The sequence below is a fragment of the Cucumis melo genome, chromosome 8 (assembly GCF_025177605.1).
Source record: "Cucumis melo cultivar AY chromosome 8, USDA_Cmelo_AY_1.0, whole genome shotgun sequence".
NCBI lineage: Eukaryota > Viridiplantae > Streptophyta > Magnoliopsida > Cucurbitales > Cucurbitaceae > Cucumis > Cucumis melo.
The window spans coordinates 19,063,376-19,090,996 of record NC_066864.1 but is presented as its reverse complement, the minus strand read 5'-3'; the positions used below and the strand labels follow the sequence as shown (position 1 = coordinate 19,090,996).

At 35.9% G+C, this 27,621-nt stretch overlaps 1 long non-coding RNA gene and 1 pseudogene across 1 annotated transcript; both read left to right on the top strand.

The window, feature by feature from the left end:
- The first annotated feature begins 14,221 nt into the window (after positions 1-14,221).
- Positions 14,222-14,700, top strand: LOC127150532 (uncharacterized; annotated as a pseudogene).
- A 4,921-nt stretch (positions 14,701-19,621) lies between these two features.
- On the top strand, positions 19,622-27,358 carry LOC127150533 (uncharacterized). The gene is made up of 2 exons (XR_007822913.1): positions 19,622-20,155; positions 26,740-27,358. It is a non-coding gene; the product is annotated as an uncharacterized LOC127150533 (long non-coding RNA).
- The last annotated feature ends 263 nt before the right edge of the window (positions 27,359-27,621 follow it).

Sequence of the window (27,621 nt, the reverse complement as noted above, 5' to 3'; positions counted from 1 at the left end):
TTCGGAGAAGATTTGGAGCTTCGGAAAGCTACAAAGGTAAGTGTTTCTTGTAATCCTAATTTAATGTAATTAGGTTTGTGTTTAGTATGCATGTTAATCATAAATTAAGTTTAGTTGCAATTAGGGTAAAAATCAGATCCTTATTTCTGCTGCGTTAGTATGCTTTCCATCAAGCATAAGAGGATAAAAAGAAAGTATAAGATCCAAAAAAGGAGAAGAGGGCCCTGCGAGAAGAAAGGGCCAAGCGTGAAGGAGATAGGATAATGTTGGATAAAGAAAGGAGAAGAAAGGAACATGCTAACAAAGTGCGCATGATAGTGGAATGCTGGCGAAAAGAGGAAGAGGTGAGGAAACACAAAGGTCGCGTGGAGGACAACCGTCTTCGCCAAATGATCAAAGAAAAGAAAAAGAATATGTGGTCTCTGGCGGAGACAAGAACTAAGTTGGCATAAATTCAAACCGCCAAAAAAAAAATAAGCAGAAGGAGCTCGCGGAGTTGAGCGAGCAAATAGATAGATTGGAGTAGCCAAATGTAAATGATCGTTTAAAAAAGTAAACGATCGTGTAAAAAAAATAAAAGATCGTGTATAAAGAATCTTGAAAAAAAATATTTGGATTGGAGTAGCCAAATGTAACGATCGTGTAAAAAAAAGTAAACAATCGTGTAAAAAAAAGTAAATGATCATGTAAAGAAATCTAAACGATCGCGTACAAAAAGAATTAAAAAAGTCGTGTACCAAATATTGAAAAAAAAACATTTAGATTTGGGTCCCCAAACCTAAAAGATCAAATCTAAACGATCGTGTAACCAAATTTAAACGTAACCAAACTAAACGATCATGTAACAAAATTAAACGATGGAATTAAAAAGATAAATTGTAGCCATATCTAAACAATCGCATATAAATTGTAGCTATATCTAAACGATCACGTATCAAACAATAACCAAATTTAAATGATCACAAATATATTATACGAGCGTTATTGACGACATGGTTGACGGGACATTTTTGGAATTTTACACGATAGGCCTCTGAGCTTTTTCCGTTTTTGGAATTGTTCTATAGAGTGTAAATATTTTGCTGCTTTTTTATATTTTTGAAAAGATTCCTAAATATTATTACGTTTCTTTTTCTTTTCCTCACCAAACTTCAATAAAATAACACTAATATTTTTTTAAGTCTTAATAAAATATGAAAATTAGGTTGAGAAAAAAAAAATACTTCAAATTTTTGGGGCAATACATTCTTCCCTCCTAAAGGAATTTTTGTCCTTCAAAGTTCTAATTCTCGAACAACTCCAGGTAACGAGCTCTCATGACACCTTCTCGCTTCCGCATAGCTTCTTCAACTTGATGATTCTGCCACAAAACTTTTACTAATGCAATCCCTCTACGAAGAATCTTTACCTCTATTGCAAAAATTTCAACTTGTTGCTCTTCATAAATCAAATTCTCATCAATTTCCAATGGTACCTAATTCATTACATGAGATGGATATACCAGGTGCTTTCTTAACATTGAAACATGGAAAACATTGTGTCAACAGAGATTGATGGTGGCAACACCAAACGATATGCCACAAGGCTAATTCGCTTTAAAATCTCAAGTGGTCCAACAAAGTGAGAACTCAACTTCCTCTTCTTTTAAAATCGCAGAACATCGTTCATAAGTGCCACTTTCAAGAACACCTTATCTCCCACATCAAACGCAAGATCGTTCCATATCACATCAGCATAACATTTCTTTCTACTTTGTGCTGCTTGTATACGAGCTTTAATCTTCTGAATAGCCTCGTTAGTATATTGAACTAACTAAAGACCCATCAATCTCTATTCACCAACATCGTCCCAACAAATAGGGGATTTGCAACATTTACCCTACAGGGCCTCAAATGGTGCCATGCCAATGGTAGCCTGAAAACTGTTATTATAAGCGAACTCCATCGAATGTGCAAGTGAGAGTCCCAACTCCCTGGAAATTTTAATGCATAAACTCGCAACATGTCCTCGAAGATTTCATTCAAATGTTTGGTTTGACCATCAGTCTATGGGTGAAAATATGTACTGAAATCTAACCTCGTGCTCATGGCAGCCTGAAGTCCTTTCCAGAACTAGAAAATAAAAAGACTATCTCAGTTAGAAACAATTGATACGAGCACACCATGTAGTCTCACTATCTCAGTCAAATATAACTGTGCCCACTTACTAGAAGTATAAGTGGATTTTCCAAGGATGAAATGTGCTAATTTCGTCAGCCTATCCACAACAACCCAAATCATTGTATAACTCTTAAAGGTCCTAGGGAGTCCTATAATTATAGACACATTTTCCCACTTCCACTCTAGCACATTATAAGGTTACAATAAACCCACTGGTTTATGTCTCGGTGCTTTAACCTGCTGGCATAACAAACATTTACTAACAAAATTTGTCACTTCTCTCTTTATATTATGCCAGCAATATACTTGTTTAAAGTCCTAGTACATCTTTATACTACCTAGATGCATGGAAAATGAGGAATAGTGAGCTTCAACCAACAAATCTATCTTAACTACACTGCCTGCTGGCACACATAAATGTCTCTAAAACAAAAGCACATCATCAGAGGATATGGAGAACTCATCAGCTTGCCCGACTTCTGCTAGGTGGCACTTCTCAACCAAATACGGATCATTACACTGAGCAATAATAATTTTCTGCCTCAGAGTTGGTTTCACTGACAACTGAGCTAACTGTAAGGTGACTTCCCCTACTGATACTACAATCTCATCTCTCTCAATATCTCAATGCAATGGGTCTGTCTGGTATTAAGTGCTGCTGAATATGATACCTTTCTACTAAAAGCATGAACTACCACACTCGCCTTACCTGGGTGATACAATATCTCACAGTTATAATCCTTTACTAACTCAAGCCATCTTCGCTATCTCGTGTTTAACTCCTTTGGAGTGAAGAAGTATGTTAGACTATTATGGTGCCTACAAATTTGTATCTTCTCACCATACAAATAGTACCTCCAAATCCTTGGTGCAAAAACCACTACCACCAACTCTAAATCATGTGTAGGGTAGTTCTGCTCATGACTCTTCAATTGACGAGAAACATAAGCAACTCCTTTACCTTGTTGCATCAGAACACAACCTAAATGTTTCCTACAAGTATCACTATAAATCAAAGAACTCCCTAAACCATCAAGTCTAATAAGAACTGGTGGAAGAAATAGCTTCTGCTTAAGATTCTGAAAACTTTCATCGCATGATTTGCTCCAAACAAACAGAGATCCTTTCTTGGTCAACTGAGTCAAAGGTATGGCTATATGAGAAAAGTCCTCCACAAATCGTCGGTAATAACCTGTTAAACCCAGAAAGCTACGAACCTCACTAACTATGGAATGTTGAGACCATTTAGTAATAGCTTCAATCTTTGATGGGTCCATACAAATAGCATCTTTAGAAACCACATGGCTTGGAAATGATATTTACCTTAGCCAAAACTCACATTTGAAAAACTTTTCATGCAATTTGTTGGCTCGAAAAATCGCCTAAACCATATGCAAATGCTCCTCATGCTTTGTCTCTGTCTTGGAATACACAAGATATCATCAATAAATATCATCACGAAAGTGTGTAAGAATTCCTTAAAAAATATGTTCATCAAGTCCATAAACACTATTGGAGCATTCATCAACCCAAAAGACATCACAATGAACTCGTAATGTCCATATCTCGATCGAAAAGTTATCTTTGGAATATCACTGTCTATAATCCTCAACTGGTGATAACCTGAATGTAAATCAATCTTATTAGAACACGATGACTCTTTTCAACTGATCAAACAAATCATCAATTCTGAGGGGCAGATATTTGTTCATGACTGTCACCTTATTCAACTTAATAAAGAAAACTGGTGCACCCCAAGGTGACAAACTCCGTCGAATGAAGCCTTTGTGAAGTAATTTCTGCAACTGCACTGTCAGCTCTTTTAACTTTGTTAAGGCCATTCTATATGGAGCTTTATATATAGGAACAATACTTGGCTCCAGTTTAATCGAAAAATCAATCTCCTTGTGAGGAAGCAACCCTGGAAGTTCTTTTGGAAAAATATATGGATAATCCCTTACAACAAGTTCTGATGTCAAAGAAACCTCAACTTCTTTAGTATCCACCACACTGGCCAAGATACTCAAAGTACCCTGGTTGAGTAGCTTACTAGCTTTTATAGCTAAGATTACTTTAGGCAATACCACAATTCCTATCTCTTTAAACTTAAAACTGGTCTTTACAAAAGAATTTAACACTACCTTCTTGCGGGAGCAATCTATACTAGCGTGATTAGCAGCTAGCCAATCAATGTATAGAATCATATCAAAATCACACATATCCATAACCAATAAGTTACATCTAACACATGACTCGCTATCTCAATTTGACATGCTTGTATATTTTCTTTTCACAACATAATCTCCCTAGGTCGAGTAGACACTCATAAAACATAAGTTAGGGCCTCCACTTCAAAGCACGCATGTTTTACAAATATTGCAGATATATGAGATGAACTAAAGTCAAACAAAACCAAAGCATAATGTCCCAACACTGGAAGCGTACCTGTCACAACTTGTCACAAATACTGAAGACTTTACCCTGCTGTGATGCATCTGCCCCTGGTTCTACGCAACCCTATTAAGTCTCATAAGACATTTGTCAACTGTATGCCTTTCTTGCCTACACTTGACGCAAGTTCTGGTCCCAATCAAATAACGACCTAGGTGATGCTTCTCACAAGTGCTACATAACAGCTTCTCTCTAGCAGCTTCACCTGTCTCATTAGAGTTTTGTTAATAACGGCCAAAGTCTCCACCCAATCTCAAGTTCTTTTGTGGAAATTCAATATACTTCTTGTATTTTTTTCTCTTCTGTCCAAATGACGTTCCCTTGTCAAATCTCTTTGGATGAAGATTATCTCCTTGAATACTTTTGTCCACTACTAGGTGTAGTGCTTCGGCCTAAGTAGCTAGATTAAATCCTCGCACAAAGCCTGTAATCTTATCTTTCAAACCTCTAACAAACCTATGTGCTAGGCCTGCTAAGTATCATCTAACTTATAAGCTAAGCGCCACAACATATCAAACTCTTGATCATACACTTCTACTATTATTTGTCCTTGATTCAAATTTAAGAACTCCTGATGCTTAGCTACTATAATATTAGCATAGAAGAACTTAGTGTAAAAGTAATCTCTAAATGATTCTAAGTGACATGATTCACATTACCACCTAGCATTTGCTCTACAACTCCTACCAAATAATACCCCTAAGTCTTGAGTAGGAATACAACACAGTGAACCTTCTGATCCTCACGGCACCTCATATAATGGAAGATGGTTTCCACATAAGACAACCACAATTCCATCTTGGTAGGATCCTCTAGTGATCCATCAAAAGCTAAGGGTTATAATTTCTAAAATCCCTCAGGTGTTTAGCTTCTGCTGATAGTTGATCTTCCTTGTTCTGTTACTGCTGTACAATCGTTCTTGTTCAAGGGTTGCTGGTGCAAGTTGGATCTGAGCCAAAGCAACAATAATAATGTCTATAAACCTTTGCTATAACTGAGCTGACAAGGTGGTAAGATTTGCAATAGTAATAGGTCCAGCAGGGACATTGTGTTCAACAAGTCCCTCCGCGGGCTGGTTACGCCCTGCTTCTCTTCCTCGACCTCCTTAACCATCCTTATGTGCAACTCTTCTTGGCAGCATTTTCCTATTGTTCTTCAGTAACTCCTTGAGTCTTAAACAATATAATACTTAATGCATTCTAGTTTAACTTAAGCAAGGTCATAAACATAAACCATACATTTTAATCATTAAGACATATTTGGCGAGTGAGGAAGGATCGTTTTAGCCATAGGGACATAAAAACATCGATTTACATCATAAGTCAGTCTAAATAACCTAAAACACAGGCTCTATTACCAACTATAACGACCCAACTTTTCAAACTAAGCTGAGGTCATTACCTTAACCCAAGACACGCTACTGTTCAACCCAAAACAAATCATTTAAACATAAAATATTATAAAAACTGTTAAAAAATAAACATCAAAGAAAGATTTAATTTGGGCCTTATTTCAAACAAAATAAAAGTTCAAAATATTTATGTTTTGAGTCACCTAGTAACCAATAGTCGTTACACATAATAAACTCTTTTCAATTGACAGAACCTAAAAGAAGAAAACAATAAAATGGTAAAACAATTTGGTGATCCCGTAGGATACACGTTAGGGGTAAAAATTATTAACTTTCTATTAGGAGGTACCTTGCATGATAAAAATCTGGTGATCCCAAGGATACACGTGTTGGAATTTATGTCCTAAAACTTGTACTTTGTTATTTGATTCAATAAAGTTTATTATTGAATGCTATAATCTTAAAACCAATAAATTAAGGTCCCAAGGCTATTTTACTAAGTTTATCAATGCACTTTAACTTTATGTAGAGACATAAACATGGATTTGATGGAAAAAACACTAGAGACATGCAGCAGCGGAATTTAAAGGATCATGCTTTACTCTATATGCATCTAAACGATTTAGAAGTTAACATGCATCTACTATGCAATGGACTTAAACGAAAAGCCTAATGGTAAATGATGTTTTTACCTTTGTAATTCTGAACTTCTTCTTTAATCCAACGCTTCTTTGCCTGAATATCATGAACAAGGACAACCACCAAGCTGACCTACTATGCTCAGGACCAAGAACGGAGTTGTAGGACTCGATTATGCGAAGGAAAATTTAGAGAGAGATGGGAGTGTATCGTTTAGGTGTTCCTTTTTTTAGAAAAACATCATCCCTTTCTCATTCCGTAATGAGAAGTTTTTATATGAAATTTACATGCAAATTCCATGAAAATTATTTCATATATAATCAACACCTAATCAAATCATTAACTTTTAATGAAAGTACTGACCTTCAATTCATAATCGGCTGCCACATCGTCCACTAACATTTTGTAATTAAGAAATTAGTGAAAAGGGTATTTTGTCATTTCACCAACTGAAGTCAAGGTCAAACATTGCTTTTCTTAGTCAAAAGTAAACTTTTTGACTTTTTACTATTTTTCTCGTCTTGACTAATTCTAGCCTCCCGAGTATGAATCCATATTCATTTCTCTAAAATTCAAAAAATATTTGAATATAAATCCGGTCAAAGTTCAAAATCAACATGTTGACTTTTTGACCTTTCTCTAAACTTTTCAAGCTTTTAAATATCTATATTCATAATTATTTATTTCTACCGACTGATATCTTATATATTTGTCAGTTTCTCTCTCTTATCTTTATTCGAACAATTCGAATTACTTCAACATACTTGTTCTTAGTTGAATCCATATGAGCTAGTAGCGGAACGTAATGGACCTATAGATCATGGGCTTCAACGATCCGAGATTAACTGGCTAAACTCTTTTAGACCAAAGTTAATCATCACTCGTTAACTAAAGAGTCATTCAACTAAAGACTCTTAGTTGTACTCCCCTCACTATAGATATATTTCTGTCCATCTGTATAACCATGATGAGTAAGTCGATTTTTCACAGGTTGTTCATACTTTCGGTTGGGTCAAAATATCGTTTTACCCCGAGACTACATCTTGTTCCTTAAGACCCATTGATCCACTATTGAACAATTGGTTTAAGGTCTAACCTATAAACCTGAATCCTTCTCGGGCCAATGAGAAGGTGGGGCCCCTTATTCAAGACTTGGATTCAGTTCTTAAGGGAACAACCTATCTACTATCCCAGAAGTGGGTAGGAGTGAATATCCATCTTGCACTCTATGTCCCTTGCTATCCACTCGGTCTTACCTCTGAAATGGAAGGCTTATTGGGCCAGCGATGTTGAGCTGCCCTCACTTATGCGGATCTAAGGATACTACCGAATGAATAAAAATTCATAGTTAGCTTAGGATTAAGATCAAGTTACCTAGGTCATCATAAATGAAATAGTCAGTTTACATTTTACTCTGTTATAACTAAAAGTGACTATTTTGTGGTTCTAGTCTTATGCAAACCATTTACATAGGACGCCCCAAGTCCCATGTCTCTACATGAACGATTCAGGATTACATCGTTTGTACTAACTACGGAGCGGGCCGTATCCATAGCGTTTAACTAGAATAAGACGTCCAACCTTATTCATACACTATAGACCATTTGGGCTATTAACTTGAACTTAATCCATGTTTATGTCTGTACATAAAGTTCAAGTATATATGACAAACTCAGTAAAATAGCCTTAAGAACTTTATTTATTGGTTTTAAGATTATAGCATTTAATAATAAATTTTATTGAATCAAACAACAACGTATGAGTGTTAGGACACAAATTCCAACAGGATTAAGTTTAAGTGAATAGCCCAAATAGTTTATAGTGTATGAATAAGGTTGGGCGCCTTATTCTGGAAAAACACTATGAATATGGCCCGCTCTGTAGTTAATACAAATGACGTAATCCTGAATCGTTCATGTAGAGACATGGGAGTGAGGGTGTCCTATGTAAATGGTTTGTATAAGACTGGAACCACGAAATAGTCACTTTTAGTTATAACGCCGTAAACTATAAACTGATTATTTTATTTTAAATGATCTAGGTAATTTGGCTTAATCTTGAGCTAACTATGAATTTCTGTTCATTCGCTAGTATCCTTAGATCTGCATAGGTGAGTGCAGCTCATCATCGCTGGCCCAATAAGCCTCCCATTTAAGAGGTAAGACCGAGTGGATAGCTAGGGATATAGGGTGCAAGACGAAATTCACTTCTACCTACTTCTTGGATAGTAGATAGGTTGTTCCCTTATGGACTGAATCCAAGTCTTGAACAAGGGGTCCCACCTTCTCATTGGTCTGAGAAAGATTCAGGTTTATAGGTTGGACCTTAAAACCAATTGTTCAATAGTGGATCAGTGGGTCAGAAGGAGCAAGATGTAATCTCGACGGTAAAACGGTATTTTAACCTAGCCAAGTTTATGAACAACCTGTAAAGGATCGACTTACCCATCATGATTATATCAGGTGGAAAAAAATATATCTATAGTGAGGGGACTGCAACTAAGAGTCTTTAGTGGAATGACTTTTTAGTTAATGAATGTTGATTAAGCTTGGTCTAAAAGAGTTTAGCTAGTGAATCTCAAATCGTTGGAGCCCATGATCTATGGGTCCATTAGGTTACCCTACTAGCTTATATGGTATTAACTAAGAACAATATGCTGGAATAACTCGAATTGTTCGAATTAGGTAAAGAGAGAGAAACCAGTAAGTGTATATGATATAAGTCGGTGAATATAAACTTCAAACTTTATGTTTAAATATGATTTAAATAATAAAAAATATGAATATGGATTCATATTTGGAAGCTTGGAAAGTTTTGAAACGCTCAAAGTTGTAAAAGTCAACATGTTGACTTTTCACTTTGGAAATAAAACTTTGACCGGATTTATATTCAAATATGATTTGAATTTTAGAATAATGAATGCGGATTCATACTCGGGAGGTTGAAATTAGTCAAGACGGATAAATAGCAAAAAGTCAAAACGATGACTTTTGACTAATAAAAGTCAAAGTTCGACTTTGACTTCATTGGTCAAATGACCAAATTGTCTTTTGATTAATATAATTATTACTAAATGTTAGTGGGAATTATGGCAGCTTATAATGCAATTAGAAGCCACTAATTCCATTAATAGTTAATGGATTAATTAGGTGTTGAGATTTCATGAAGTAAATTGCATGCATTTTGAATGTAATTTTCTTTATGAACTTCCAATTACAGAATGACAAGATAATAATGATTCTCATAAAAAATCTCTAAACGATACACATTCCTCCTTCTATCTTTCTAAGATTTTCTTCATAAAAACGAGTCCCACAATTCGGTTCTTATTCCTGAGATTAGTAGGTCAACATAGTGGTTGTCCTTTGCTCGTGATCTTCAGGCAGAGAAGAAGTTTAGGAACGAAGTAGAAGTTGAGAACTACGAAGGTAAGCTCATCGTTTACCTTCTATTTTCTTCATTTAGGTCTATCGTTTAGCTACAACATTGCTTAGTTTTACTCATATGCATATGGTGGGTTCTTACAATTTATATGATAAATTGTTATGGTTGAACTAAAATGGATTAGTTATGGATTTGGCTCTAAATTAAGTTGTTTATTTGCATTAATTATTGTAATTAGCCCTGTTGGTGGTTAATTTACTTTTTGCAAAGAGTGTAATTTGTTTGAGTCATTAGAGTTGATTTTAGGTTGTAATTGCTTTATTCGGGAAGAAGAAGTGCTGTTTTGAAGCTCAGACCCGAGAAGAAGATGTTTCAGACCTATCATTCACCATCTTAACGATCGCGTATGGTACGTGCATCGCTTGTGCTAGTGAACGTCGCTTTTACTGCTAAACGATCGCGTATGGTACGTGTATCGTTTGCATAAGACACCATCGTTTACCCGCTAAGCGATCGCGTATGGTACACGTATCACTAGTGCTTGAACGATCGTTTACATGCTCAGCAATCACGTATGGTACGCGTATCGTTGGCAGCTATAAACGATCATTTTGTTGGAATTTGTGTCCTAAAACTTGTACTTTGTTATTTGATTCAATAAAGTTTATTATTGAATGCTATAATCTTAAAACCAATAAATTAAGGTCCCGAGACTATTTTAATAAGTTTGTAAAATACACTTGAACTTTATGTAGAGACATAAACATGGATTAAGTTCAAGTTAATAGCCCAAATAGTCTATAGTGTATGAATAAGGTTGGGCGCCTTATTCTGGTAAAACACTATAGATGCGGTCCACTCCGTAGTTAGTACAAACGATGTAATCCAGAATCGTTCATGTAGAGACATGGGAGTGAGGGCATCCTGTGTAAATGGTTTGCATAAGACTGGAACCACGAAATAGTCACTTTTAGTTATAACACCGTAAACTATAAACTGACTATTTCATTTATGATGACCTAGGTAACTTGATCTTAATCCTGAGCTAACTATGAATTTCTATTCATTTGGTAGTATCCTTAGATCTACATAGGTGAGGGCAGCTCAACATCGCTGGCCTAATAAGCCTCACATTTCAGGGGTAAGACCGAGTAGTTAGCTAGGGACATAGGGTGCAAGATGAAATTCACTCCTACCCACTTCTGGAATAATAGATAGGTTGTTCCCTCAAGGGCTGAATCCAAGTCTTGAACAAGGGGCCCCACCTTCTCATTGGCTCGAGAAGGATTATGGTTTAAAGGTTGGACCTTAAACCAATTGTTCAATAGTGGATCAATGGGTCTTAAGGAGCAAGATGTAATCTCGGGGGTAAAACAATATTTTGATCCAACCAAGTTTACGAGCAACCTGTGAAGGATTGACTTACCCATCATTGTTATATCGGGTGGACAGAAATATATCTATAGTGAGGGGAGTGCAACTAAGAGTCTTTAGTGGAATGACTCTTTAGTTAACGAATGTTGATTAAGCTTGGTCTAAAAGAGTTTAGCCAGTTAATCTCAAATAATTGGAGTCGATGATCTATAGGTCCATTAGGTTCCCTTACTAGCTCATATGGATTCAACTAAGAATAAAAATGTTGAAGTAACTCGAATTGTTCGAATTAAGAATATAGAGAGAAACAGACAAATATATAAGATATAAGTCGGTAGAAATAAACTTTAAGTTTTTTTTTAAATATGATTTAAATAAATATGAATATAGAATTTATATTTAAAAGCTTGAAAAGTTTTGAGACAATGAAAGTTGTAAAAGTCAACTTGTTGACTTTTAACTTTGAGAAACAAAACTTTGACCGGGTTTATATTCAAATATGATTTGAATTTTAGAAAAATGAATGTGGATTCATACTTGGGAGGTTAGAATTAGTCAAGCCAGAAAAATTAGTAAAAAGTCAAAAAGTTGACTTTTGACTAAGAACAGTCAAAGTTTGACTTTAACTTAATTGGTCAATTGACCAAAATGCCCTTTGACTAATTATTCTATTACTAAATGTTAGTGGGTGATGTGGCAGCCAATTGTGAATTAAAGGCCACTAATTTCATTAAAGAGTTAATGAAAAGATTAGATGTTGAACATACATGAAATAAGTTGCATGTAATTTGCAGGAAGATTTCATATAAACATTTCTCATTATAGAATGAGAAAAAGAGATGTTCTTCTGGAAAAACACCTAAACGATACGCTCCCCATCTTTCTCTATATTTCACTTCACAAAATCGAGTCCTACAACTTCGTTCTTGGTCCTGAGTATAGTAGGTCAGCTTGTAGTTGTCCTTGTTCGTGATTTTCAGGTAGAGAAGGAAAAGAATTAAAGGAAGAAGCCCAGAACTATAAAAGGTAAGTTCTTCGTTCACCTTTTTTACTTCTCGCTTAGAACCATCGCATAACATGTGCATGTTAGCTTCTAAATCGTTTAGATGCATATAGAGTAAAGCATGATTTATATCTTCTGCTGCAGCATGCCTCTAGTGTTTTTTCCATCACGTTTACCTTATAACGATCGTTCACCCGCTCGGCGATCACATATGGTACGCGTATCGCTTATGCCCGTGGAAACCATCTACCTGCTCAGCGATTGTGTAAGGATTTACAAGCGATTTTTGGTCGGTTTATGCAACATTGGTGTTATTCCAGCCGGTTCGAAGAGCTCGAGAGTGGTTCATGTACTCCATCAAGTTATTATTGTAATAATTTAGTTTTAACTTAATTTAGAGAGCCAAAACCAATCCATTTTAGGGTGTTTTAATTAGTTTTACATATGATGTATGTCTTAATTATTACTAAAACTGTATGTGCATATTGTATGACATACAGTTTTAAAATCCCACCATAGGTTAACATGTTGATGCATATTTAGTATGCATGTTGAGTAATTAATATGATTAATTAGTTGTTAAAATTTAAATTAATATGATTAATTTAAAGATTAATTGAATTAATTTTATTAAATACGACTTAATGGAAATAATCAATTATTTGATTTATTTAAAAATTAAATAAATAAAAAATACCATATTAATTATTTGTCGAATTCCTAGATGAATGTTATAGGTTCGTCTAAGAGTTTTATAATTGTTATAAAATAAATTAGATTTTTAAAATCTATAATAAAGATAAGATGCATGCTCACCTAGGTTAATATCATATCTTCCAAAATTAGATTTAGGTCGATATCTTGTAAAATTAGGTTACAAGAGGCACACTTGATTCGATCTTATCAACAAGTCAGTTAAGATGACTAAGGAATGGAGGTTTTTAAGTTGACAATCGACGGAACACCTCTTACCTGGAGATCGTGATCAATTCTTGAGCCTAGTTAGCCTAATTTTATGAGCATGCGTGAGAGATATAAGGTAATAAAATTGGTTGATCACCTAGACATCGTAGGATAAATCCAGTATAAAAGTTATGCTCGGATGTTTTACCTAGATTTAGGATTTATTTAAGTTAGCCTAAATTAAATCCTGAATAATTTACCAAAAAGCTTTTTAGAACACTTCAGCTAGAAAAAAGTATTGTACTTTTAGCTTTAGCGTCCCTAAGAGTTCATACCGTGAGGTTCATGCAGGGCTTTGGGCCGTGCATAGGAGCGGACTCCCTTCAGAGAGTGTTTGCATGGGCTATGAACAAGATGAATGGGGGAAGTAGTTCATAGTAAGTGAGTGAGGGATATATGACAATACATCCTACGGTCTCTTCCATTAGGTCGCATCGTGAGATTCCTATAATGCGCCTGCTTGTCTGCCCTGGAGCAACGTACCTTTCGAAGGGCTGTATTATAAGATTCAGAACACCGTAAGCTCCATATTTGGATAGGGCCTCTTAGATAAGTTTTCATATTTCCTTTCCACTTTCGGGAGCATAATGATTCTTATTTTTAAGGATCGAAAATGGAGGGTTACACTTAAAAGAATTACTAAATAGTTAGTATATTCTTGACCGAAATAACGGTAACTAAATGCTAAGTAAATATAAGATATTTGTGAGTTAGCATTTGGTCAAAATTGTCTTAATTAAAAGGACGAGTAATTAGGCTACCCTTCGATAGAGGTTATTTTGAACCTTTAAAATATTGTTGCAAAACATAAATAAGGGGTACTTTATTAAAAGCTTTTGCTAAAAATATTGGTTTATTAGATTATAGTTTCTAAACAAAGTATGTTTGTTTTTCAGCATGAATAGCTCGATAGTTCAATTATTAGCTTCCGAAAAACTTAATGGCGATAACTATCAGCATGGAAATCAAATCTTAACATAGTACTAGTGGTTGATGATTTAAGGTTTGTCTTAACTAAGGAATGTCCTCAAACCCCTGCCTTAAACGCAAATCGAACTAGTTGGGAAGCATACGATAGATGGATAAAAGCCAATGAGAAAGTCTGTGTCTACATCCTTGCTAGCATGTCTGATGTTTTAGCAAAGAAACATGAATCCTTAGCCACGGCTAAAGAGATAATGGATTCATTAAAGGGAATATTTGGGCAACCAGAATGGTCCCTAATACACGAGGCAATTAAATACATTTACACTAAGCAAATGAAGGAGGGGACCTCTGTTAGAGAACATGTCTTGGACATGATGATGCACTTCAATATTGCTGAAATAAATGGTGGTGTCATCGATGAGGCTAATCAGGTTAGCTTTATCTTAAAATCTCTTTCGAAGAGCTTCATACCATTTCAAAAAAATGTGTCCCTGAAAAAAATAGAGTTTAACCTGACAACCCTTCTAAATGAGCTTCAGCGTTTCCAGAATCTTACCAAGGGTAAGGGAAAAGAAGTAGAAGCAAATGTTGCTCCTACAAAAAGAAAATTCTCAAGAGGATTGTCCTCTAAACCTAATGCTGGATCCTCAAAACCTAATCGAAAAATAGAAAAGAAGAGAAAGGGGAAGACTCCCAAACAGAACAAGGGAAAAAAGACTGCAGAAAAAGGTAAGTTTTACCACTGTGGTGAAAATGGACATTGGTTGAGAAACTGCCCAAAATACCTTGCTCAAAAAAAGCCAGAGAAAGAAGCACAAGGTAAATATTAGATAATGGTTATATCAGGTGGACAGAAATATATCTATAGTGAGGGGAGTGCAACTAAGAGTCTTTAGTGGAATGACTTTTTAGTTAACGAATGTTGATTATGCTTGGTCTAAAAGAGTTTAGCCAGTTAATCTTGAATTGTTGGAGCCCATGATCTATAGGTCCATTAGGTTCCCCTACAGCTCATATGGAATCAACTAAGAACAATATGTTGGAATAACTCGAATTGTTCGAATTAGGTAAAGAGAGAGAAACCGGCAAGTGTATATGATATAAGTTGGTGAATATAAACTTCAAGCTTTATGTTTAAATATGATTTAAATAATAAAAATATGAATACGGATTCATATTTGGAAGCTTGGAAAGTTTTGAAACGCTCAAAGTTGTAAAAGTCAACATGTTGACTTTTCACTTTGAAAAAGAAAACTTTGACCGGATTTATATTCAAATATGATTTAAATTTTAGAATAATGAATGCGGATTCATACTCGGGAGGTTGAAATTAGTCAAGAGGGATAAAATAGCAAAAAGTCAAAAGGATGACTTTTGACTAAGAAAAGTCAAAGTTTGAATTTGACTTAATTGGTTAATGACCAAATTGTCCTTTGACTAATATATTTATTACTAAATGTTAGTGGGAATTGTGGTAGCTTATAAACAATTAGAAGCTACTAATTCCATTAATAGTTAATGGATTAATTAGGTGTTGAGATTTCATGAAGTAAATTGCATGTAATTTTCTTTATAAACTTCCATTTACAGAATGACAAGATAATGATGATTCTCATGAAAAATCTCTAAACAATACACCTTTCTCCTTCTATCTCTCTAAGAATTTCTTTATAAAAACGAGTCCCACAACTCGGTTCTTAGTCTTGAGATTAGTGGGTCAACATAGTGGTTGTCCTTTGCTCGTGATCTTCAGGCAGAGAAGTTTTAGAACGAAGTAGAAGTTGAGAACTACAAAGGTAAGTTCATTGTTTACCTTCTATTTTCTTCGTTTAGGTCTATCGTTTAGTTATAGCATGTTAATTTCTAAATCGTTTAGATGCATATAGAGTAAAGCATGATCCTTGTCTTCCGATGTATGTTTCTCTGATGGTTTTTATTCTAACAACACGTCAATTAGTCTACTGATCTCGTAGAATATACATAATCAATCTAGTGATCTTAAAGGATACACATATTAGTTTAGTGATCTTGATGGATACCCATATCATTCTTGTGATTCCGACGGATGCACAGAATGTGGTGATCCCATAGGACATTGTGTCTGCAAGGTATACTACCCTATAGCTAAACGTAATAGTTTCCCGTAATAGTTTCCCTTCAATCTAGTTTAAATAGTCTAAGAAAGTCACATCAAAGCACAATTAAAAGTATCAACAATACTCTTTCTCCACACATAACCAGTCAAAATAAACACATTAATGCATATCGTAGTTCAGTCAACAGTACAAGCCATCAATATATTTTAAACAACGCATAACAGTCAAACCATCCCAGTGGAATTATGGTTGTGTGACTCGGTGAGGGAGGAAACAGATCGCATGTGTTATTGTTGGACAGTGACAACTTGGCGCACATGACTCAGCTAAGAGGAAATCAATTTGGCAGAGAACAAATCGGCATTTATTGAGCGTAGACGGAGTCTTCATCGGTAGAAACAGATCGACTCGAGCTTTGGTTCGTTCAAGGGCGGCTAGAGATTGAGATCTGTCTGAGATGGAGCCGAGCATGGAAAGGTTTGCACAACGGTGTGCGACAGTCGAACATGCATAGATGATCAATAGCGCCTTAGCTTGGTTAACAAACACTAGACAACGACTAACTGCTAGTCGTTCGACTTGGGAGGTAAACGGCAGAGCTGAACTGAGAGGAAGAAACGAAGGAACACGGGCGGCCAACATAACTGAAAACGAAGAAGGGGGAAGGAGATGCACGCAGAACAAGAAAGAAAGTAAATTGATAATAAGAATTTAATAATATATTATTAGGTTAATCTTCATATATATAACAAACAGACAAAATATTTACGACCTATGTAAGAAAATGAAAAAGTCCATGAAGCTAGCCATTTTTTTAAAATATTTCCATGTTTGACCTTCCTTTTTATCGTCTTTCTTCTCGTCCTCTCTACGATTTGTTTTTTCTTTCCATCGTCTTTTACTCTTATTATTCTGCAATTTTTAAAATATTTTAGTTTGCCCTTCCTTTCCATCTTCTTTCTTTTATAATTTTTCTTTTCCATTCTATCATCTTTTTCTCTTCTAAAAGTTTTCTTCATTTTTCTTAAACTGTTATTTGGTTCAAGATCGTGTACCAAATATAACATATCTATTTTTTTTTATATTTTTTTCAAACTATTATTTGGTTGTATAAGATCGTATGCAAATATAAAAGATCGTGAAAAAAGTCGTTGTGATATTAGATAACCAAATCTAAACGATCGTAACAATCATGTACTAAAAATAGCCAAATCTAAACGTGTACAAAAAAAAATTTAAAAGATTATTTAGATTTGGGTGGCCAAATTTAAACAATTAAATCTAAATGATCGTGTACCAAATCTAAACAATTGTATACCAAAAAATCTTGAAAAAAATCATTGAGATGTGGCTACCAAAATTTAAACGATCAAATCTAAACGATCATGTACCAAATATAATCAATATTGTATCAAATCTAAATGATCGTGTACCAAAAATTATTGAAAAAAAAAATCGTTGGGATTTGGCTACCTAAATTTAAACGATCAAATCGAAATGATCATATACCAAATATAAATAATTGTGTACCAAACAATTATGAGATCAATCGTTTAGATTTTGCTACCCAATACCAAATCTAAACGATCTTGTGCCAATTTTTTTTTTTAAAAATCATTTACTTTGGCTTCCAAAATTTAAACGTTTAAATATAAACGATCGTGAATAGAAAAATCTAAACGATCTTGTATCAAAGAATATTGAAAAGAAATTGTTCAAATTTGGGTAACCAAATCTAAACAATTAAATCTAAATGATCGTGTTGGAAATAATAATCAACCTAAACAATTGTTTATCAAATATATTACGTGCGCTGGGTTCCAATTAATCACGAGGCATTTTTTGTATTTCCCTTTGGGGGGCCTATATAGTGTAAATATGTTGCCACTTTGTTATGAAATCTAAATTTTATTTTCTATAAAATAAAAACAAAAGCGTTTTTATTGAGAAAAATGTAGTACTGGAATAACACAGGGAACGTCAGAATGTAATTTTGGATGGGTTTTGGGTTTGACCAAAGAGAATGAAGAAGGAACGAAAAATATTTTGTGTTAATTTAACTAGTTTAATTACCTGGGTCTTTTAAAAAATATAACAAAGTAGCAAAATATTTACAATGTATAAAATAATGGGCCCAGAGGCCATAGGTGTAAACCCGATATTTTCTTGGTTTAATTTCTTTAAATCTGGAAAAAAAAAAGAAAAAAAAATGGAAATTAAGTGTAAATATAAATATATATATTTATATATTAAATAGTTTTATTAAATTAATTAAAGAAAAGAAAGAAAAGAAAGGACAAAAAGAAGAAAAGGAGAAGAAAATTTCATTTTCTCTTTTCTTCTTCTTCTTCTCTTCCCTTCACCGCCAAGTTTGAAGACATCCAAGTTCCCTTTATTTTTTTGTTCCTTTTCCTTCTTCAATTTGCAGAGAACTTCTAAGAGAGAGTTTGGAAGAAGAAGAGAAATTTTACTAGAATTTTTTTAGGTTGAAGAAGAGGAGGAGAACTCAAGCAAAGTGTATCAATGGCTGAATTTTAGTTCATTCTGCACATCACTGGTTTTTAATTCGGTTTGAACTCTTCAAAAGGAATTAAGAGGTGAGATTTACATTTACTGAAAGTTAACTCATTTTTAAACAAACTTTATGAAGAACGTTGGAGCAAATTCGGATTTTCATTTGGTGCTTTTTGATGAAGAAAACAGGGCAGTTGGTTTTCACTCGAAATCAGGAGGTCTCTGGTTTTTCTTGTATTTCAGAGTGTATCGGTGGACTTAGAATTTCTATTTGGTATGGTTGGAAAGCTTATTCAATTTACTACAACTTTCATGAAGAAATTGTAAACCAAAAACGACTAAAAATTGGTTAAATGGTAGGAACAAGTTAAAGAGGTCGTGTGCGCGCGATTCTGGAAGTGGTTCTGTTTTGAGGGTTATATGTGTTTATGCACGGGGAATCAGATTTATATGTCTTCAGGTAAGTTTTAGAGGATCTCAAAATGAAGAGTTTGATATAAAGAACACTCATTTTGGTTAAGTATTGAGAAAGTTATAGTTCTTTGAAGTTTATGTTAGAAATCTGGAAATTTTAGAGAATTGTTGAAATAGGATTTTATTTCTTAAGCTTTGTTTTTGAGCGTCATCTTTGGTGCGACATGTTATGTATATCTTTAGGAAACCAGAATGTTTAAGGTTTTAATACTCGGTTGGGTTGTTGGCAGGCCGAGAAGAATTAAACCGAGCTTATAGACCAAGGATCTAGCCCAAGACTGTGAGTGATAAAACCAACTTTGAAATATTTTCCATAATTGTTATTATGATTGAATGCGATAAATGTTTATTTACGAAGCCATGAAAGGTATTTGAATTTCATGACTATTTTCAAGTATACATTTGGAGACTAGATTTCTTAAAGAAATTTATGCTAGCACGTAGATATTAAATGTTTGGAAAGTATTTAAACCACAATATTTTAAGCAAAGCATGAATTAGTATGAAGTTTTGTTTTAAGAACTACAATTTTCCACGAAAGAGCTGAGTAAAGTTCGAGCTTTGTGTAAAATTTATAAGCAGGCATGTTTTAATATTTTATGATGATTTATGAAATTTTCATTAACTACATGACTGAGATCTTGAGCCTGAGGCTAGAGATTACCGTGTGCACACTGGTTAGATTTCGTTGTTGACGTTGAGTGTACTCCGTAACAACGATGCTGTCGTGAGTGCTGGGCGGGCCCCACTACGACAAAGACGATGGGAGTGCTGGGCGGGCCCCACTACATCGTAGTGCTTGTAAACGTTGTTGTACTAGGTGTACCCTACACAACGTAGATTCGTCATGTTAGTTAAAATGCTTCGATATACTTGATATGCCTTGCTAGATTTGAATGATGAACATGCTGAGTATTTAAGGAAGCTATTCTTACTATTACACATTTACATTTACGACTTGTGTAAACAGATTTATATGTGTAAAGTTTTCACGTGCTCTTATCTTTAAATTCATAGTTTTAAACTGAGTCACTCACTGAGCTCCATAGCTCACCCTTTCCAAAATGTTTTACCCATTTTCCAGGTAGAGATCGACTTCCCGGTGCCTGATAGACTGCCTTAGTCTGCGGAAGCTTCATTATCGATTGCCAGTACGTGTTTTGAGTTGGGCATAAAGTCTGTTGTGTTGTGATGTATTCACACCCTTGTATGTTATAGATACTCCACAGTTTGTATAAGCTTTAGGAGCTGTAGTTGTGTAAATTTTGTTGGTTATATTTTGATTAAGGTGTCTTTAGGTTTACTCGTGAAATTGGTAAATTTTGAGGTACACTTCATGTATGTGTTTGACTAGCTGTGTTTGACTAGCCTAGGATCTAATGTGTTTTGTGGCATGTACAATAGTTTATATACTAGATTGGCAAGTTCATCACATGAAAGTTTTAAGCAGAGTCGACAGATACAGGTACAGAATAACGTTGTACGTCGGCTTCACGCCATCTTTCGGTCTAAGGTAGCAGGTAGTCCGGGAGGGGGTGTGAGAACTTGGTATCAGAGCAGTTTGCTCCATGGGAATTAAGGTAGAGCGGTTAGCTCTAAGAAGAAACTGGAAAGTAAAAAATTGAACGTCAAGTTAGCTTAAAGGGAACTAGTGGAGTATGGTCTAGGTAAGGGTAGAAGTGAGTCCAATTATTATTAATACGTGAGTAGACATTTAGTATCATGCATTTGAGTTAAGTATTTATAGTATGTCTAATGTGTTGACATATTATAGGAGTCATGCCACCACGTACTGGTAGACGACGCCGGCAGAATCAGGACGGGATGCAAGGTCCTACCCAAGGTCCATCTGTAGGGGAATCTAGTACCCTAGGAGTTCGAGGTGGTGCAGGAAACGAGCAGTTTGGGAGAACAACACAGGAAATAGGAAGGACAGATAGAGTAGAGCCTAGTGATCCAGAAAAGGCATACGAAATTGAACGGCTGAAGAAGTTAGGGGCTACAGTGTTTGAAGGTTCCACAGATCCAGCTGATGTAGAGAACTGGTTGAATATGCTTGAAAAGTGTTTTGATGTGATGAATCGTCCTGAGGAGCGAAAGGTTAGATTGGCCACATTTTTGTTGCAAAAAGAGGCTGAAGGATGGTGGAAATCTATATTAGCAAGACGCAGTGATGCACGTGCTTTAGACTGGCAGACTTTTAGAGGCATATTCGAAGATAAGTATTATCCCAGCACATACTGCGAAGCCAAGAGGGATGAATTTCTGGGGTTGAAACAAGGATCACTTTCAGTGGCTGAGTATGAGAGGAAGTATACCGAGCTTTCACGGTATGCTGACGTTATTATAGCTTCTGAGAGTGACAGGTGCCGAAGGTTTGAAAGAGGGTTGCGTTTTGAAATACGTACCCCAGTTACAGCCATTGCTAAGTGGACGAATTTCTCTCAGTTAGTGGAGACTGCCCTTCGTGTGGAGCAGAGTATAACAGAAGAGAAATCGGCAGTGGAGCTTAGTCGTGGGACTTCAACAGCTAGTGGATTTAGAGGCCGTGAGCAGCGGAGGTTCACGCCTGGGATAAATATTTCAAGCCGTCAAGATTTTAAGAATCGCTCTGGAGGCCAAGCATCAAGGAACGTGAGTTATGGTAGTGTTTTTCAGAGACAGAGCCAGAGAATACCTAGTCAACCCATTAGATCAACAGTAAGATCGCAACCAGGTCAGGAGTCCATTGCTAGTACCGTCAGGCGAATACCATGCACGAGTTGTGGCAGGAACCATCGGGGTCAGTGTTTGGTAGGTGCTGGTGTATGTTACCAGTGCGGACAGCCAGGACATTTCAAGAAAGATTGTCCGCAGTTGAACATGACAGTTCAGAGAGATCAGGGAGTTGGGTCCCAGACAATTGAGCAATCGAGAGTTTCAGTGGTTCCAACAGAGGGCACCAGTGGTGCAAGGCAAAAGGGAGTTGTTGGAAGACCGAGGCAACAGGGAAAAGTCTATACTATGACTCAACAAGAAGTAGAGGATGCACCAGACGTTATTACTGGTACGATTCTTATTTGTAATGTACCTGCAGATGTTTTATTTGATCCAGGTGCTACGCATTCCTTTGTTTCTAGTATATTTCTGACTAAGTTGAATAGGATGCTAGAGCCTTTATCTGAGGGGTTAGCTATATACACTCCATTTGGTGACGTTTTACTTGTTAATGAGGTGTTACGTAATTGTGAAGTTTTAGTAGAAGGTATCAGTTTGCTAGTGGACTTGCTACCACTAGAGTTGCAGAGGTTAGATGTAATTTTGGGAATGGATTTCTTATTTGCTCATTATGCATCTATGGATTGCCATAGGAAGGAAGTGGTTTTCAGAAAACCAGGCTTTGCTGAAGTGGTTTTTAGAGGTATGAGGAAGGCCGTTTCTAGAAGTCTAATCTCAGTTTTGAAAGCTGAGAAATTACTGAGGAAGGGTTGCACAACGTTTCTTGCACACATCGTAGTAGTGCAGAGAGAAAAACTAAAGCCAGAAGATGTTCCTGTGGTGAAAGAGTTTCTTGATGTATTTCCAGATGATCTGTCAGGTTTGCCACCTGATAGAGAGATTGAGTTCACCATTGAATTATTACCAGGAACAACACCTATTTCACAGGCCCCGTATAGAATGGCTCCAAGCGAGCTAAAAGAATTGAAGATGCAGTTACAGGAACTAGTTGACAAGGTATACATCAGGCCTAGTGTTTCGCCGTGGGGAGCACCAGTGCTTTTTATAAAAAGAAAGATGGTACCCTCAGATTATGTATTGACTATAGACAGTTAAACAAGGTTACAATACGTAACAAGTATCCTTTACCACGCATCGATGACTTATTTGATCAACTAAGGGGAGCAACGTTGTTCTCTAAGATTGACTTAAGGTCAGGATACCACCAGTTGAAGGTTAGAAAATCAGATATTGCTAAGACAGCATTTAGAACGAGGTATGGGCATTATGAGTTTCGAGTTATGCCATTCGGTTTAACGAATGCGCCAGCGGTTTTCATGGATCTCATGAACAGGATCTTCCATCGGTATTTAGATCAGTTTGTGATTTTGTTCATTGATGATATATTAGTTTACTCAGTTGAAAGAGAATCTCATGAGGAACATCTGAGGATTGTTCTACAGACTCTACGTGAAAAACAGTTATACGCTAAGTTCAGCAAATGTGAGTTCTGGTTGGAACAGGTAGTATTTTTGGGGCATGTAGTTTCAGCAAAAGGAGTTAGTGTCGATCCACAAAAAGTAGAAGCGGTTGTCAATTGGGAAAGACCAATTAGTGCGACAGAAGTACGTAGTTTCCTGGGTTTGGCAGGATACTATAGGCGTTTTATTGAGGATTTCTCTCGATTGGCATTGCCTTTGACCGCTTTGACAAGGAAGAATGTTATGTTTGAGTGGTCAGATAAATGCGAGCCAAGTTTTCAGGAATTGAAGAAAAGACTAGTTACAGCACCTATTTTGGCACTTCCTGTAACAGGGAAGGACTATGTGATTTATTGTGATGCTTCAAGGCTAGGATTAGGTTGTGTGCTTATGCAAGATGGGAATGTAATAGCTTATGCTTCAAGGCAGTTGAAGGAGCATGAGTGTAATTACCCTACCCATGATCTTGAGCTAGCAGCAGTTGTTTTAGCACTAAAAATCTGGAGACACTATTTGTTCGGGGAAAAGTGCCATATTTTCACAGATCATAAAAGTCTGAAGTATATTTTTGATCAAAAAGAGTTAAATCTGAGACAAAGGCGATGGCTAGAACTGATTAAAGATTATGATTGTACTATAGAGTATCATCCAGGTAAGGCCAACGTAGTAGCAGATGCATTAAGTAGGAAGTCAAGACTTCCGAAGAGTGCCTTGTGTGGTATTCGAGTAGCTTTGTTGAATGAGTTAAGAGGTTCCAAGGCAGTAGTAACTACAGAGGATTCAGGAAGTCTCTTAGCTCAATTTCAGGTTCGGTCTTCTCTAGTAACTGAGATTGTAAGAAGACAGTCAGAAGACAGTAATTCACAGAAGAAGTTTGAGAAATCCAAGAAAGGCTTAGAGGTGGAGTTTGAGCTGAGAACAGATGGAGCCATTGTTAAACAAGGAAGATTATGTGTTCCGAATATCAGTGAGCTTGAGAATGCTATTCTAGAAGAAGCTCACAGTTCAGCTTACGCTATGCATCCAGGTAGCACCAAGATGTACAGAACTTTAAAGAAGACTTATTGGTGGTCTGTAATGAAGCAAGAGATAGCTGAATATGTTGATAGATGTTTGATTTGTCAACAGGTTAAACCAGTAAGACAGAGGCCAGGAGGATTTCTTAATCCTTTGCCAGTGCCAGAGTGGAAATGGGAGCATATTACTATGGATTTTCTATTTGGATTACCTCGTACATCCAGTGGACATGATGGTATATAGGTAATAGTAGACAAACTCACCAAGACGACACGATTTATACCGATTAAAATGACAACTACGTTAGACCAGCTAGCGAGATTATATGTTGATAAGATTGTGAGTCAGTATGGAGTACCAGTGTCCATAGTTTCAGATAGGGATCCGAGGTTTACTTCTAAATTTTGGCCTAGTTTACAGAAAGCAATGGGAACAGGGCTAAAGTTTAGTACATCATTTCATCCCCAAACAGATGGTCAGTCCGAGAGGACCATCCAAACTTTAGAGGACATGTTGAGAGCATGTGTCCTACAACTTAAAGGAAGTTGGGATACCCACTTGCCACTTATGGAGTTTGCTTATAATAATAACTATCAGTCTAGTATCGGTATGGCACCATATGAAGCCTTATACGGGAGACCATGCAGAACTCCTGTGTGCTGGAATGAAGTGGGAGAGCGGAAGTTAGTAGGTCCTGAGTTGGTTCAGATTACGACAAACAATATTAAGTTGATCAGAGAAAATCTGAGGAAAGCCTAAGATCGACAGAAAAGTTATGCGGATAAGCGACGAAGAAACCTAGAATTCCAAGTTGGAGATCAAGTTTTCTTGAAATTATCTCCATGGCGAGGTGTTATTCGTTTCGGAAGAAAAGGTAAGTTAAGTCCTAGATATATTGGGCCATATCAGATAACGGAACGAGTGGGACCAGCAGCGTATAGACTTGAGTTGCCAATAGAACTTGCACGAATACATGATGTTTTCCATGTATCCATGTTAAGAAAATATATACCAGATCCATCGCATGTGTTGCAAGATCAACCAGTTGAATTAAAAGAAGATTTGAGTTATGTTGAAGAACCAGTTCAGATTCTCGACAGAAAGGAACAAGTTTTGAGAAAAAAAACGATTCCACTCATAAAAGTTTTGTGGAGACATCATGGAGCGGAGGAGGCAACTTGGGAACCAGAATATCAGATGAAGAAGAGCTATCCGATACTTTTCAGTTAAGGACATTCTAAATTTCGAGGACGAAATTTTCTAAAGGGAAGGTAAGTTGTAAACCCGATATTTTCTTGGTTTAATTTCTTTAAATGTGGAAAAAAAAGAAAAAAAATGGAAATTAAGTGTAAATATAAATATATATATTTATATATTAAATAGTTTTATTAAATTAATTAAAGAAAAGAAAGAAAAGAAAGGACAAAAAGAAGAAAAGGAGAAGAAAATTTCATTTTCTCTTTTCTTCTTCTTCTTCTCTTCCCTTCACCGCCAAGTTTGAAGACATCCAAGTTCCCTTTATTTTTTTTTCTTTTTCCTTCTTCAATTTGCAGAGAACTTCTAAGAGAGAGTTTGGAAGAAGAAGAGAAATTTTACTAGAATTTTTAGGTTGAAGAAGAGGAGGAGAACTCAAGCAAAGTGTATCAATGGCTGAATTTTAGTTCATTCTCCACATCACTGGTTTTTAATTCGGTTTGAACTCTTCAAAAGGAATTAAGAAGTGAGATTTACATTTACTGAAAGTTAACTCATTTTTAAACAAACTTTATGAAGAACGTTGGAGCAAATTCGGATTTTCATTTGGTGCTTTTTGATGAAGAAAACAGGGCAGTTGGTTTTCACTCGAAATCAGGAGGTTTCTGGTTTTTCTTGTATTTCAGAGTGAATTAGTATGAAGTTTTGTTTTAAGAACTACAATTTTCCACGAAAGAGCTGAGTAAAGTTCGAGCTTTGTGTAAAATTTATAAGCAGGCATGTTTTAATATTTTATGATGATTTATGAAATTTTCATTAACTACATGACTGAGATCTTGAGCCTGAGGCTAGAGATTACCGTGTGCACACTGGTTAGATTTCGTTGTTGACGTTGAGTGTATTCCGTAACAACGATGCTGTCGTGAGTGCTGGGCGGGCCCCACTACGACAAAGACGATGGGAGTGCTGGGTGGGCCCCACTACATCGTAGTGCTTGTAAACGTTGTTGTACTAGGTGTACCCTACACAACGTAGATTCGTCATGTTAGTTAAAATGCTTCGATATACTTGATATGCCTTGCTAGATTTCAATGATGAACATGCTGAGTATTTAAGGAAGTTATTCTTACTATTACACATTTACATTTACGACTTGTATAAACAGATTTATATGTGTAAAGTTTTCACGTGCTCTTATCTTTAAATTCATAGTTTTAAACTGAGTCACTCACTGAGCTCCATAGCTCACCCTTTCCAAAATGTTTTACCCATTTTCCAGGTAGAGATCGACTTCCCGGTGCCTGATAGACTGCCTTAGTCTGCGGAAGCTTCATTATCGATTGCCAGTACGTGTTTTGAGTTGGGCATAAAGTCTGTTGTGTTGTGATGTATTCACACCCTTGTATGTTATAGATACTCCACAGTTTGTATAAGCTTTAGGAGCTGTAGTTGTGTAAATTTTGTTGGTTATATTTTGATTAAGGTGTCTTTAGGTTTACTCGTGAAATTGGTAAATTTTGAGGTACACTTCATGTATGTGTTTGACTAGCTGTGTTTGATTATCCTAGGATCCGATGTGTTTTGTGGCATGTACAATAGTTTATATACTAGATTGGCAAGTTCATCACATGAAAGTTTTAAGCAGAGTCGACAGATACAGGTACAGAATAACGTTGTTCGTCGGCTTCACGCCATCTTTCGGTCTAAGGTAGCAGGTAGTCCGGGAGGGGGTGTGACATAAACGACGTTTTTTTCAAGTCTTTTATATTTATATTTAGTACAAAATCTTGAACAATCGAATAAAAGCTTGAAAAAAAATAGATCTTTTATATTTGATACACGATCTTCAACCAAATAAAAGTTTGAAAAAAAAAGGAAAAGAAGAAAGACAATAAAA